A 13,137-nucleotide genomic window follows, 5' to 3' on the forward strand; every position below is an offset into this window, starting at 1 on the left:
AATGACGATAATTTGTTCCATTAAAGTGTGGAGGCACGTCAATTGGTCTGGATTCTTCCATGGAGAATGAACCGGAAGTGGACGCCATCTTTATCGATTTAACTCTTTCTGGATCGACTCAAGAGGCGATTAAACCTTCAAATAAGTTAGGCTCTGATACCAATTGTTGAGTTAATCGATTGACGGAATTAGCCAAGAGGGGGTGAATTGGCAATTAAAAATTTGGTAGAAGCTTTTGCAGAAAATTGAAAGTAATTGCACAACGATTTAGAGTGGTTCGACTTTCTCAATCAAAGTCTACGTCCACTACCTTAGCTATCCACACTAAGGATTTTCCAACAAATTCACTAATTTGTTCTTTCTTTTGAGGCCAAAGAGATAACCTTACAACACCCTCAAGAATATACCCCAATTCTTGAGAACACTCTTTCCCAAAGAGAAGATTACAAATTTGCAAACTTACAAGGAAAACCTCACAAGGTAAGATGTTTGCACAATTCTAGAACAAGAGAAGAACACTCACAAATAATTACAAATGAGCACAAATGGTGTTCTTTGAAAGCAAAATGAATATTGAAATGAAAATTGGCTTGATTTGCACAAACTTGGTGTTTGATGCTTTCTCTCTTGTTTAATTTCTTCTAATTTCTTATTGATCAAGGGCTTCAGAACTTGTTTAAATACACCTTGAATCACTTCTAAACGTTGGGGATGATTAGTGAAGATCATATAGTCGTTTTAGTGTGAAAACAATTAATAAAACAGCTTGGAGCGTGGGGGGAATCGGTACCCCCTATGGGGAATCGGTTCCCTAAGTGTAAAATTCAAATATTTCGACCGTTATACAAGGGGGAATCGGTACCCCATGGGGGGGAATCGGTTCCCTCCGAGCATACTGGAATTCTCGGAGCCAAACCATTCATGGGGGAATCGGTACCCCCTTAGGGGGGAATCGGTTCCCTCTGAGCAATCTGGAATTTTTGGCTTTGAAATGGTTCGAAATACTTTGTAAAATTATTTTGAAATTGTTTTAAGATTAAAACTTAATTTTACACTTTGAGTAAGGATTAAAAATGATCTTTGAAAGATTTGGAGTAATGTTTTGATATTCGAATAATTCTATCGAATATACTTAGAAAACCATTTGGAAAATCTTAAAATTCATTTAACTTAATTTGTTATATCGAAATATCAAAATGTTTTCAACAATCATGTTCGGGCTAATATCGGGTATTGGGTAAGGTAAATCGATTCGGGTCAAAAGTTTGCCAGGTCTAACAGAATGAGAAAGCTCCAAAGCTAAAGAAAATGAGAAGCTCACTCTTGGTTGAACCTTGGGTGCTTCCAGTAGCTTTGAGAATTAAGATAACTCATTTCTAACTCAACTTTATCACATGTAGATCAGTTGCATGAGTTATGAAGCATGTTAATGGTATAATTTAAAAATCAGTGTTTTCCAACATGTTTATGGACTCTTTATGAGCCATATATTCATACATAACTCTTTAATAATGTTTGGGGATCTCAATAGGATGTTTATGAGTATTGGGGAGGCATTTTCGTGCCCAAAACATGATATTTCTGGACACAAGTATCGATACTAAAAGAACAGTATCGATACTACTCTTAATGAGTTAAAAACAAATGGGGTTTTGGGCATAAAAGTATTGATACTCATGCAATGTGTATCGATATTGTAGGTGAGGTATTGATACTCGCAGGATGATATCAATATCAAGTTCACTTAGCAGACATCAGTAACCAAATTCGTATCAATACTCATGAAAGTATCGATACCAAGGGTAGACTATCGATACTCCCAATAGGAGTATCAATACTTAGGCATTTTTTAAAATATCGAAGCCAAATTTGGTATCGGTACTCAATAAAGTACCAATACAGTACCAATACCATATACCAGAAGTATTGATACTCAACAATAAGTATCGATACTAGCCCTTTGTTATCAACCTTTAATAAGTCAGTAGTATCGATATCCAGAGGTTAGTATCGATACCTAGATGCCAGTATCGATACTAAGGAGCTTAGTATCGATACCCAAGAATAATTTTACATAAGAAACCCAAGGATTTTTAAAGGATATAATTGAGGGACCCAATAACACCAGAATACCATGAAATAAAACTACAAATGAGAATAGTTGTAACACCCCCAACCCGTACCCGACCCGGATACAAATCCGATGTGTCACATTGACTTTTCAAAATCGGTACTTGTACAAACTAGTGAATAATTTTAAAACTTTTATTAAAACAACTGAAAAAATTACATAAAAGATATTCATATGATTTTAGAAAAACTAATGAGAGCATATCAAATTCAAATCTTTATTTATATGCCAACTACCATCCGTATTATAAAATACATATTATACAATGTTTTTCTGATCTGATCGTTGGAAAGGAGGAACTGACCTGTCTTGCTTAACTTTTATCATTCTTCCTCTTCTTGGTACCTATGTGTGAAACAATCATACGCTAAGTCGTTGACTTAGTGAGGCATATAAAACATATAATAGAAATCATAGTACATTTCATATATCAAAATACATACATGTACATATACGATCATTATCGAAATCTCTATTTATCATATGATCTTGTATTTATCATTTCTGTATATCACATAACACATTTATCATTTCACAACTAAACATACATAATATCATATAATTCATGGAACATATTCCATATCACTAAAAGCATATGCATCATATGTATTAAATTTGTTATTGTCTTTTTTATTAGCCCATATACACCTGTGAGAACTTAAGGTATGTGAGTACATTGAGGTTGTGCTCTAATGTTGTCACCACAGCTCGTATAAATTCCCTCATGGGGCACCGAACATTTGTTCAGTATTCGTCCCGAATGACTCCTATGTCCCAAATGACCACTAGATACGTCCCGAAGGACCACTGGATACGTCTCAAAGGACCACTAGATACGTCCCGAAGGACCACTGGATACGTCCCGAAGGACTAATATACCCTCGACTCTTGGTATGCCAACTATACCACTAGCTCTCATATCATATAACATGGGCATTATCATTTATACTTTTCATGTCACTTGTTCTTTCTCTTCTGTCACATACCATATGTATGTGTAACCATATATTTCATATCATATCACATGTATCACAAGTGCATATATTCACGTAGATAATTTCATATGACTTATATCATTCCTCATTTGTTCATGTAAACTCGCATGTCATATCTTGTTCACATATGTTCATATATACATCACATAGCACATAGTATAACATATAAACTTATACAGGTATCAATATACATCCTTTCATATACTTCGAATAACAATGCCCTATAACTTCTCACAGTTTTACCTAATCACTTATTTCACATTAATTATATTCTAGTTTCATATATTACTTAATTCAATTTCACGTAGCTTGTTACCTATATAATTATTTTCTCATAACTTATCATCACATAGTTCCCATAACATTTTCCTATAGCTTCATAAATCTCTTTACCATATGACTCATATATTATATGTTCTTTTCAGCTCATAAATCCTCTCCGTATAACTTATTTTACATGTTCATATAATCACTTCTATCAATGTCTCCTCATTTATATATTATTCTTATATTGTCCTATAAATCAATGTTATTTAACTTATCTCACTTTTCATCTAATCTCATAAGTTGGTTATACAAATTCCTATATATCTATCTAACTCATGTAACTTATATCCTTTCTCTTGTTATCATATAAATCATTGCTATTTTACATAGTTCGTGATCCTATAGTTACTTATAATAGCATGTGTCTATCTTATCTCATATCATATAGTTCTTTAACTTATGTTTTAAATCACATATTTATTTTACATAACGTATATAATTACATCCACTACTTAAACCAGATCACATAACTCATCACACTAACATTTATTCACTCAATTCATGTAACAGATGCAATACATATAACATATGTACCCATTTTCATGTACTCATGCAAACATAAGAATCACAATTCAAATAACATTTTAGAAGTCCCTTCTTACTATAGTACATCCATCACTGGCTCATCGCAAGCCAATGTTTATTTGATACATAAGTACAATTTAAATTTCACTCACCTTAGCCTTGCGTTGATTCAATTCTAATCCTTCGATTGTTCTGGAATGAGATTACGCTCTAAATCTACATAGTAATACATTGATACTTATCAGCATACAAATTGATATATTTCAAACTATAAATCCTTAGACTAAAAGAAAGTTATTTCCATCTCTTATTGAAGGTATGTGTCGATGCACTACACCATGTATCGTTGCATCCCTTGACGGGTGCATCGATGCACTACCCATGCATCGGTGCATAAATCCTATTCGATGTTTGTATTTTAAGCAGGTGCATCGATGCATAAATGGCATTCGATGTTCAATTAATTTAAATGAGTGCATCGATGCACTCCTTATGAATCGATGCACCTTCAACAAATTCCGGGATTTAACCTTGATACATCGATACACATTGAATGTGCACCGATGCACTCTGCCCAGAAATCTCTTTTTTAAACCCGAAAATCATCAATTCTTCATTCAATTCTTTTATTTTAATCCCCTATTATGTCATTAAATTCAACTACCATTACTTAAACCAACTTATATCCATGTCAACCATCTTTATCTTCCATATCTCATCATGATTCTTAAAATTTAAGAATCTTACTTAACTTTCAACTTTGTTATTAATCCTTTCTAACTTCATATATCTCTTATTCTTAGTGATAACAAGTCAAATTCCTTCTCAAATTTCACTTATTAACTCTTTTCTAAAAATTCATCTAAAAACTCATTTTCTTTAATCTCTTCTATATCTTTCATCTTGTTGTTTTAGAACAAATTAAGCTTTCCTTAAGCTTAGTTATCATCTAATGATCATAACCCAACCTGAAAATCAATAATTAATCAACAAACAAAGAAACTCACCTTTGAGTCAAGCTTTCACGTATGAAGAATGAAGAAGAGAAAAAAAGAGAACTCTTGAACCTTTTCTCTCTTCCCACGTGATTTCATTATCTTATAAGGAAAACAAAAATCTTCCTTGTCAAATGACCCTTTTGCCCTTCAATTCATCTTATAATTACTAACAACTTTTATGATTTATTTCCAAATAAATCATTGAACTAATCCATGGTTCTACTCTAGTCACCAAATTCTGAAACTTTACAATTTGATCACTAACCCGATATTAAGGATGTTACAATTCTCTTATTCTTATAAGAAAATTCGTCCTCAAATTTTCACTGCACATCTTGATAAGAACATGTCTTCTCATGTTCTCCTGATGCTTCCCTTAGTTAATACTTCATCCTTTCATTTCTTTATTCAGTTATCCTTTTATAATCAAGATTTTCTTATATACAAATCATATCTTTATCACCTCTTCATAACATTAATAATCAACTTCACTTATATAGAACCTCATAGTTTACCATCTCTTGCACTTGTATTTTCTTTCTCAAAGCTCCCTTTAAAACTTGTAAATACTCTTCTCTTTGCCTTTATCATATCTATATAATCCAAATACACAACCAAATTCAAATTCATCATACTTGAGGAACTTAACCGTATATCCTTTCCAAATCTTACAACTATATCACCTTTACTATTACAGTTAATAAACATCAACTTTCAATATAGGGCACAAGCCCTAATCATCCAATCATATATCTTCTGACCTTTCATCAAACTATCCATAAATGTATTCTTTCCAGTCCAAATAATTCATTCGCTATTTTCTTCACTTATCAAACCTTTATTCTCACTCTTCCATAATACGATTCTTTTGGTTCGAATTCAACCGTTCCATTTACCTTTATCTTATAACTGATCACTGATATACATATTCTTAAACCCTTTCTTGGTCTTTTAATATTCTCCAATTAACATCAATCTCTTCCACTTTATCTTACCCATACTGTTAAGAAACTATTCTATTTCAGAATAATAAAGTTTCTTTAATACTACAATTTCTCATCCATCTGAACTGATTGACTTTATTCTCTAACGGAGAATACAACTAATTCATATCTGGTTTAAAGCTGAAAATCATAATCTCCATCTTTCTTTTATGGTGCTTAGCTTAACTTTATGAAGCACTAATTCTCTTAATCATCTGAGATTTTTTATTCTTCAATCCTTTTATTCCGAGCTCTCTCAAAAACTTTAACGCAATTAACAATTTCTTAAAATGATAACAAATTCAAAATCAGTAACACTATTTTAATTTAAGGCACGAGCCTTAAACAACCAATCATATTTATCATTCTTAATCAAAATCAACTCAGCAATACATCTTCTTAACTTATTAAACGTATACTCATACACAAGCATGTGTAATTCCCTTTCTTCCGGTTTGTATATTCTAGCTTCATTTATCTTATAACCAGGTCATCCATGTACTTATTCTTGAATTCCTCTACAAATAATACCCACATCAATGAGTCTTTCAACATTCTCATGGTGACATTTGTCCACCATACTCTAGCTTGCCCAAGTAGTAACGAAATTACTCAATTTAACTTCTCCAATTTGGAGAAATAGAAACCTTCTAACATTATCTTCCTATCATTAATCAAATGTCTATAACAATAGAACATTGCTCAAATTCACCCTTGAACTCGGGTGCTCGTAACTCTTTCAACTAATTTGATACATTCATTTTATGAGTTAAAGAAGTATAAATGGAAAACACATCAGAACATTCTTCAACATGATGAATATATTTTCAAATTTTATACAGGCACTTCCTGAGGTGTTCGCTCTTCTCCCTGCCTGGCCAGTACAGGTGAATGCTATTACCTTCAGTCTATTGCCTTGTATTTCACTTTGGAAGCTATCATAATCATACATCTAATATAACATAACAATTTAACTCTATTAACAAGACAGTATACTCCTTACCCTATCAGATCAGAAAATTTTTCACTTTGTGTTGGCATGTATACTTTTAAAATACTTTTGACTTCGTTTTTAGCCTAGAATCAGCTAAACCTTGGCTCTGATACCATTAAATGTAACACCCCAACCCGTACCCAACATGGATACGAATCCGAGGTGTCACATTGACTTTTCAAAACCGGTACTTGTACAAACTAGTGAATAATTTTAAAACTTTATTAAAACAACTGACTAAATTACATAAAAGATATTCATATGATTTTAGAAAAACTAATGAGAGCATATCAAATTCAAATCTTTATTTACATGCCAACTACCATCCGTATTATAAAATACATATTATACAATGCTTTTTTGATCTGATTTTTGGAAAGGGGGAACTGACCTGTCTTGCTTAACTTTTATCATTCTTCCTCTTCTTGGTACCTACGTGTGAAACAATCATACGCTAAGTCATTGACTTAGTGAGGCATATAAAACATATAATAGAAATCATAGTATATTTCATATATCAAAATACATATATGTACATATATCATCATTATCGAAATCTCTATTTATCATATGATCTTGTATTTATCATTTCTGTATATCACATAACACATTTATCATTTCACAACTAAACATACATAATATCATATAATTCATGGAACATATTCCATATCACCAAAAGCATATGCATCATATGTATTAAATTTGTTATTATCTTTTTTATTAGCCCATATACACCTGTGAGAACTTAAGGTATGTGAGTACATTGAGGTTGTGCACTAATACTATCACAACAGCTCGTATAAATTCCCTCATGGGGCACCGAACATTTGTTCAGTATTCGTCCCGAAGGACCACTAGATATGACCCAAAGAACCACTGGATACGTCCCAAAGGACCACTGGATACGTCCCGAAGGACCACTGGATACGTCCCGAAGGACTAATATACCCTCGACTCTTGGCATGCCAACTATACCACTAGCTCTCATATCATATAACATGGGCATTATCATTTATACTTTTCATATCACTTGTTCTTTCTCTTCTGTCACATACCATATGTATGTGTAACCATATATTTCATATCATATCACATGTATCACAAGTGCATATATTCACGTAGATAATTTCATATGACTTATATCATTCCTCATTTGTTCATGTAAACTCGCATGTCATATCTTGTTCGCATATGTTCATATATACATCACATAGCACATAGTATTACATATAAACTTATACAGGTATCAATATAAATCCTTTTATATACTTCGAATAACAATGCCTTATAACTTCTCACAGTTTTACCTAATCACTTATTTCACATTAATTATATTCTAGTTGCATATATTACTTAATTCAATTTCACGTAGCTTGTTACCTATATAATTATTTTCTCATAACTTATCATCACATAGTTCCCATAACATTTTCCTATAGCTTCATAAATCTCTTTACCATATGACTCATATATTATATGTTCATTTCAGCTCATAAATCCTCTTCGTATAACTTATTTTACATGTTCATATAATCTTTTCTATCAATGTCTCCTCATTTATATATTATTCTTATATTGTCCTATAAATCAATGTTATTTAACTTATCTCACTTTTCATCTAATCTCATAAGTTGGTTATACAAATTCCTATATATATATCTAACTCATGTAATTTATATCCTTTATCTTGTTATCATATAAATCATTGCTATTTTACATAGTTCGTGATCCTATAGTTACTTATAATAGCATGTGTCTATCTTATCTCATATCATATAGTTCTTTAACTTATGTCTTAAATCACATATTTATTTTACATAACGTATATAATTACATCCACTACTTAAACCAGTTCACATAACTCATCACGCTAACATTTATTCACTCAATTCATGTAACAGATGTAATACATATAACATATGTACCCATTTTCATGTACTCATGCAAACATAAGAATCACAATTCAAATAACATTTTAGAAGTCCCTTCTTACTATAGTACCTCCATCACTGGCTCGTTGCAAGCCAATGTTTATTTGATACATAAGTACAATTTAAATTGCACCCACCTTAGCCTTGCGTTGATTCAATTCTAATCCTTCGATTGTTCTGGAATGAGATTACGCTCTAAATCTACATAGTAATACATTGATACTTATCAGCATACGAATTGATATATTCCAAACTATAAATCCTTAGGCTAAAAGAAAGATATTTCCATCTCTTATTGAAGGTATGCATCGATACACTACACCATGTATCGATGCATCCCTTGACGGGTGCTTCGATGCACTACCCATGCATCGGTGCATAAATCCTATTCGATGTTTGTATTTTAAGCAGGTGCATCGATGCACTCCTTATGCATCGATGCATAAATGGCATTCGATGTTCAATTAATTTAAATGAGTGCATCGATGCACTCCTTATGCATTGATGCACCTTCAACAAATTCTGGGATTTAACCTTGATACATCGATACACATTGAATGTGCACCGATGCACTCTGCCCAGAAATCTCTTTTTTAAACCCGAAAATCATCAATTCTTCATTCAATTCTTTTATTTTAAGCCCCTATTATGTCATTAAATTCAACTACCATTACTTAAACCAACTTATAACCATGTAAACCATCTTTATTTTCCATATCTCATCATGATTCTTAAAAATTAAGAATCTTACTTAACTTTCAACTTTATTATTAATCCTTTCTAACTTCATATATCTCTTATTCGTAGTGATAACAAGTCAAATTCCTTCTCAAATTTCACTTATTAACTCTTTTCCAGAAATTCATTTAAAAACTCATTTTCTTTAATCTCTTCTATATCTTTTATCTTGTTGCTTTAGAACAAATTAAGCTTTCCTTAAGCTTAATTATCATCTAATGATCATAACTCAACCTTAAAATCAATAAGTAATCAACAAACAAAGAAACTCATCTTTGAGTCAAGCTTTCACGTATGAAGAAGGAAGAAGATAAGAGAAGAGAACTCTGGAACCGATATTGAGGATGTTACAATAGTAATAAGCTTAAAACAATTAGAAACAACAACATCTAGGATGACGTAAAACTAGTCTTGTTTGACGCTCGGGACACAGTCAGGACACCCGAGATACTTTAGCATATACGATTGTACAGTTGGATATCCCAGTCAATGCCAGGACATTTAGTCATCGGTTGGGCACAAATGCCCCAAGATTTGACGAAGTAAGTTGGCCATGTTTACGTTTCTGATGAAGCTCTGGATCTCACCCAAATACCTAAGGGTATTTTAGTAAGGCTAGAAGATTGTGTGAGCTCCCAGATGTAGAACCCTCAGCCGCACCATGATGCATATGTTAGTATGTCAGATCAACATTTCCATGTCTTCATATCTATGCCTCTAGCATGCACATTTAGTGAATTCAAGTACTATAGTACAATTATTAGTGAGACACTGAGCTCGTAAGGTCAACATTTAGAATGTGTTTCAATGCTCAGGTTCTTAAAAGACCAATTGAGGAGCATTATTGTCGCCAGTAGTTCCAACTCAACAGAGACTTCAGAGTACGTCTTGATTTTTATTAGAATGCATATATTATTATTATTAAGTCGTAACTCTATTTTGTATTAAACTCATTGTTATGTTATTTTAAGTGTTGAGAGCTCCTTGTATTTGTAAAATGAATTATTATGTTTTATTTATCTTGGATGATTTTCTTTTTCATGGTGTTTTATAATTGATTTTAAAAAAAATTGGGTTAGCCACTTCGTTGGTCTTGTGTGACATCATGATCCAGTGATCTTCGGGTTGGACTGGATTAGGGTGTTACATGACAGGCCTCAACTGTTTTTGAACGATAAATCAATCAAACAAAAGAGTATTTTTCTTTCTATAAATTTTATTTATTATTTAAGAAATTTGATTTCGTTTGTTCTATCTTCTCATGTGTGATTATGATCTCGGATTGTTATACTTTTAACAATCCTAAGAAAGAGTAAATTGATTCTTTATCATTCTTTTTATAATGATATGGTTATTATAATCATTATTATTTTTCTCTATTATTCTCGTATTAACGATTTTTTCTAACAAGCCTTTCAACAAGGTTAACGACAGTTAACTTTGAGTGATCATTTTGTTACAAATTGATAATATTAGTGATTGATTTATAACTTTTGAAAGTTCAATGAAAAATATGAAAATTTCTCAAATTTTAGTGATAATTCGTGTAGTTTATCCTTTTTATTAGTTTAGAGCAATGATTTAAATAGCATTTGCGGTCATGTTTTCGGTCGCGTCGTGTTTATCGCGGTTGCGGATATTACGGATGCCATCGCGGTCACTACGGGTGTCACGGTCGTGAATTTTTTTAAAATTTCGCACAACTAATCTTAAAACATAATAACAATAATTATAATTATAAGGAATCATTTTTAATGATTTTTGGAATGGTTTCTAAGCAAATTGACATATATTTAAAGAACATAAAATGGTTAAATCAAATAGAATTAAAATAAAAGTGTAAAATTTAAATATTAGGAATTTTGATTACTCAAAGTAGGACTAAATTAAATGAAAATTAAACTTTACAATCTAAATTAAGAATTAAATTATAGAATTTAAAAAGGTGAGAGATATTTATATTATAATTAGGATATTATAAAATATATTTTTAAAAAATGAGGTGAAAGTGGGCCAGCCGAGTGACCTTCAAAAATACCCAAGTCCCAGCCTTCATCTTCATATTCTCATCAAACTTTCCTTACTGTTTTCCCAAACTAAAAAGGTGAATGTGAAACATTCACTCACAAACTCAGAACTAAGCTTCCCAACTCCCCTGTTTTCATTTCCTGTAAGTTCCAGTCAGATGACCACAAAAATTCACCCTAGTACTACTTCGTTTCTTGGGTATAACCCCTTTCTTCCTTTTTACTTTCTTCTTCATTTTACTTTCTTCTTCCTCTTTCAACCGTAGAGATTTCACGTCGTGTGGGAAGAGAAGAGCACAAATTTTTTTTCCTAAACCTAAATCTAGTTTCTTTCAACTGTAGAATTTTCGGCCTTTTTGATTGATTTTTGTTTCTGTTTTGCAATAACGGTGGAATAACGCTCATTGCGTCCCGTTATCGGCGCTTCTCACCGTTACCCGTTAAATTACGGGCGCGATAGACTGTTATTGATGTAAATCCGTTACCCGTCGTTAAAATCATCAATAACGGTTTCGGAAGGCGGCGCTACCGTAAAATAGCGGCCGCTATAACGTTTTGGGTCTGCTATTTGAAACCCTGGTTTAGAGGTAATTATAAGTTAATACATGTTTAAAGTCTTTTTAATCATTGGTAATACATACCCACCCTTATGATATAATTTCTCAAACCATGACCTCAACAAAGAATAATACTCTTTTTAATCATTGAAACTAAGATAAATATAACAATATTATATTCTTATAGATTCAAAAGCTCTTAATCCCTTCGTATTATTGTCAAGTAATTTAAGAATTATTGATAAAAAAAAATTAATACTATCAACGATACAATTGACAGTTAACACTTTCAATCGATTAACAATTACATTCCCTTCACTATATATACAATCCACGACTTTAAAAGAACAATCGTCAAAGAACATAACATTCTCAAAGAATTTCGGTTCAAACTTATACCCATATATCTCAAGCTCTAAAAATCACTTTATCAATCTCTATATCTCGAGCTTTATTGGTCCAAAATACAATGCAGTAAAATCAACGGAACCATTCTATAGAAGAATTTAGTAAAATCTTTATGAAATTAAAAATAATAATTAAATTATTCTATTAGTGTTGATACATTTTAATTGTTAATTAACAATTAAATAATATATTAATTTTCCTTTAAACTGAGTTAGTCATAACTTTCACTGGTTTAAACTCGGTAAAAACACTATCTATTAATAGCATTATTGTAATATACCCACAAAACTTTGACCAAATAGCAACAACAAAAAAAACGACTTGTAAAATCGTGTTAGTTCGGATAACCAAAACCATGCCACCAAACAATATATATATATATATATATATATATATATATATATATATAAAAGGATAAAGTATATAAATAGTCCATCAACTATAGGTGTTGTTTTATTGAATCTATCAAATATTAACATTTACAAAATAGCCTTTTAATTTTGGGTATTGTTTATTGAGTCAA

This window comes from Hibiscus syriacus, unplaced genomic scaffold, assembly GCF_006381635.1.
Source record: "Hibiscus syriacus cultivar Baekdansim isolate YM2019G1 unplaced genomic scaffold, ASM638163v2 tig00110045_pilon, whole genome shotgun sequence".
Taxonomy (NCBI): Eukaryota; Viridiplantae; Streptophyta; class Magnoliopsida; order Malvales; family Malvaceae; genus Hibiscus; species Hibiscus syriacus.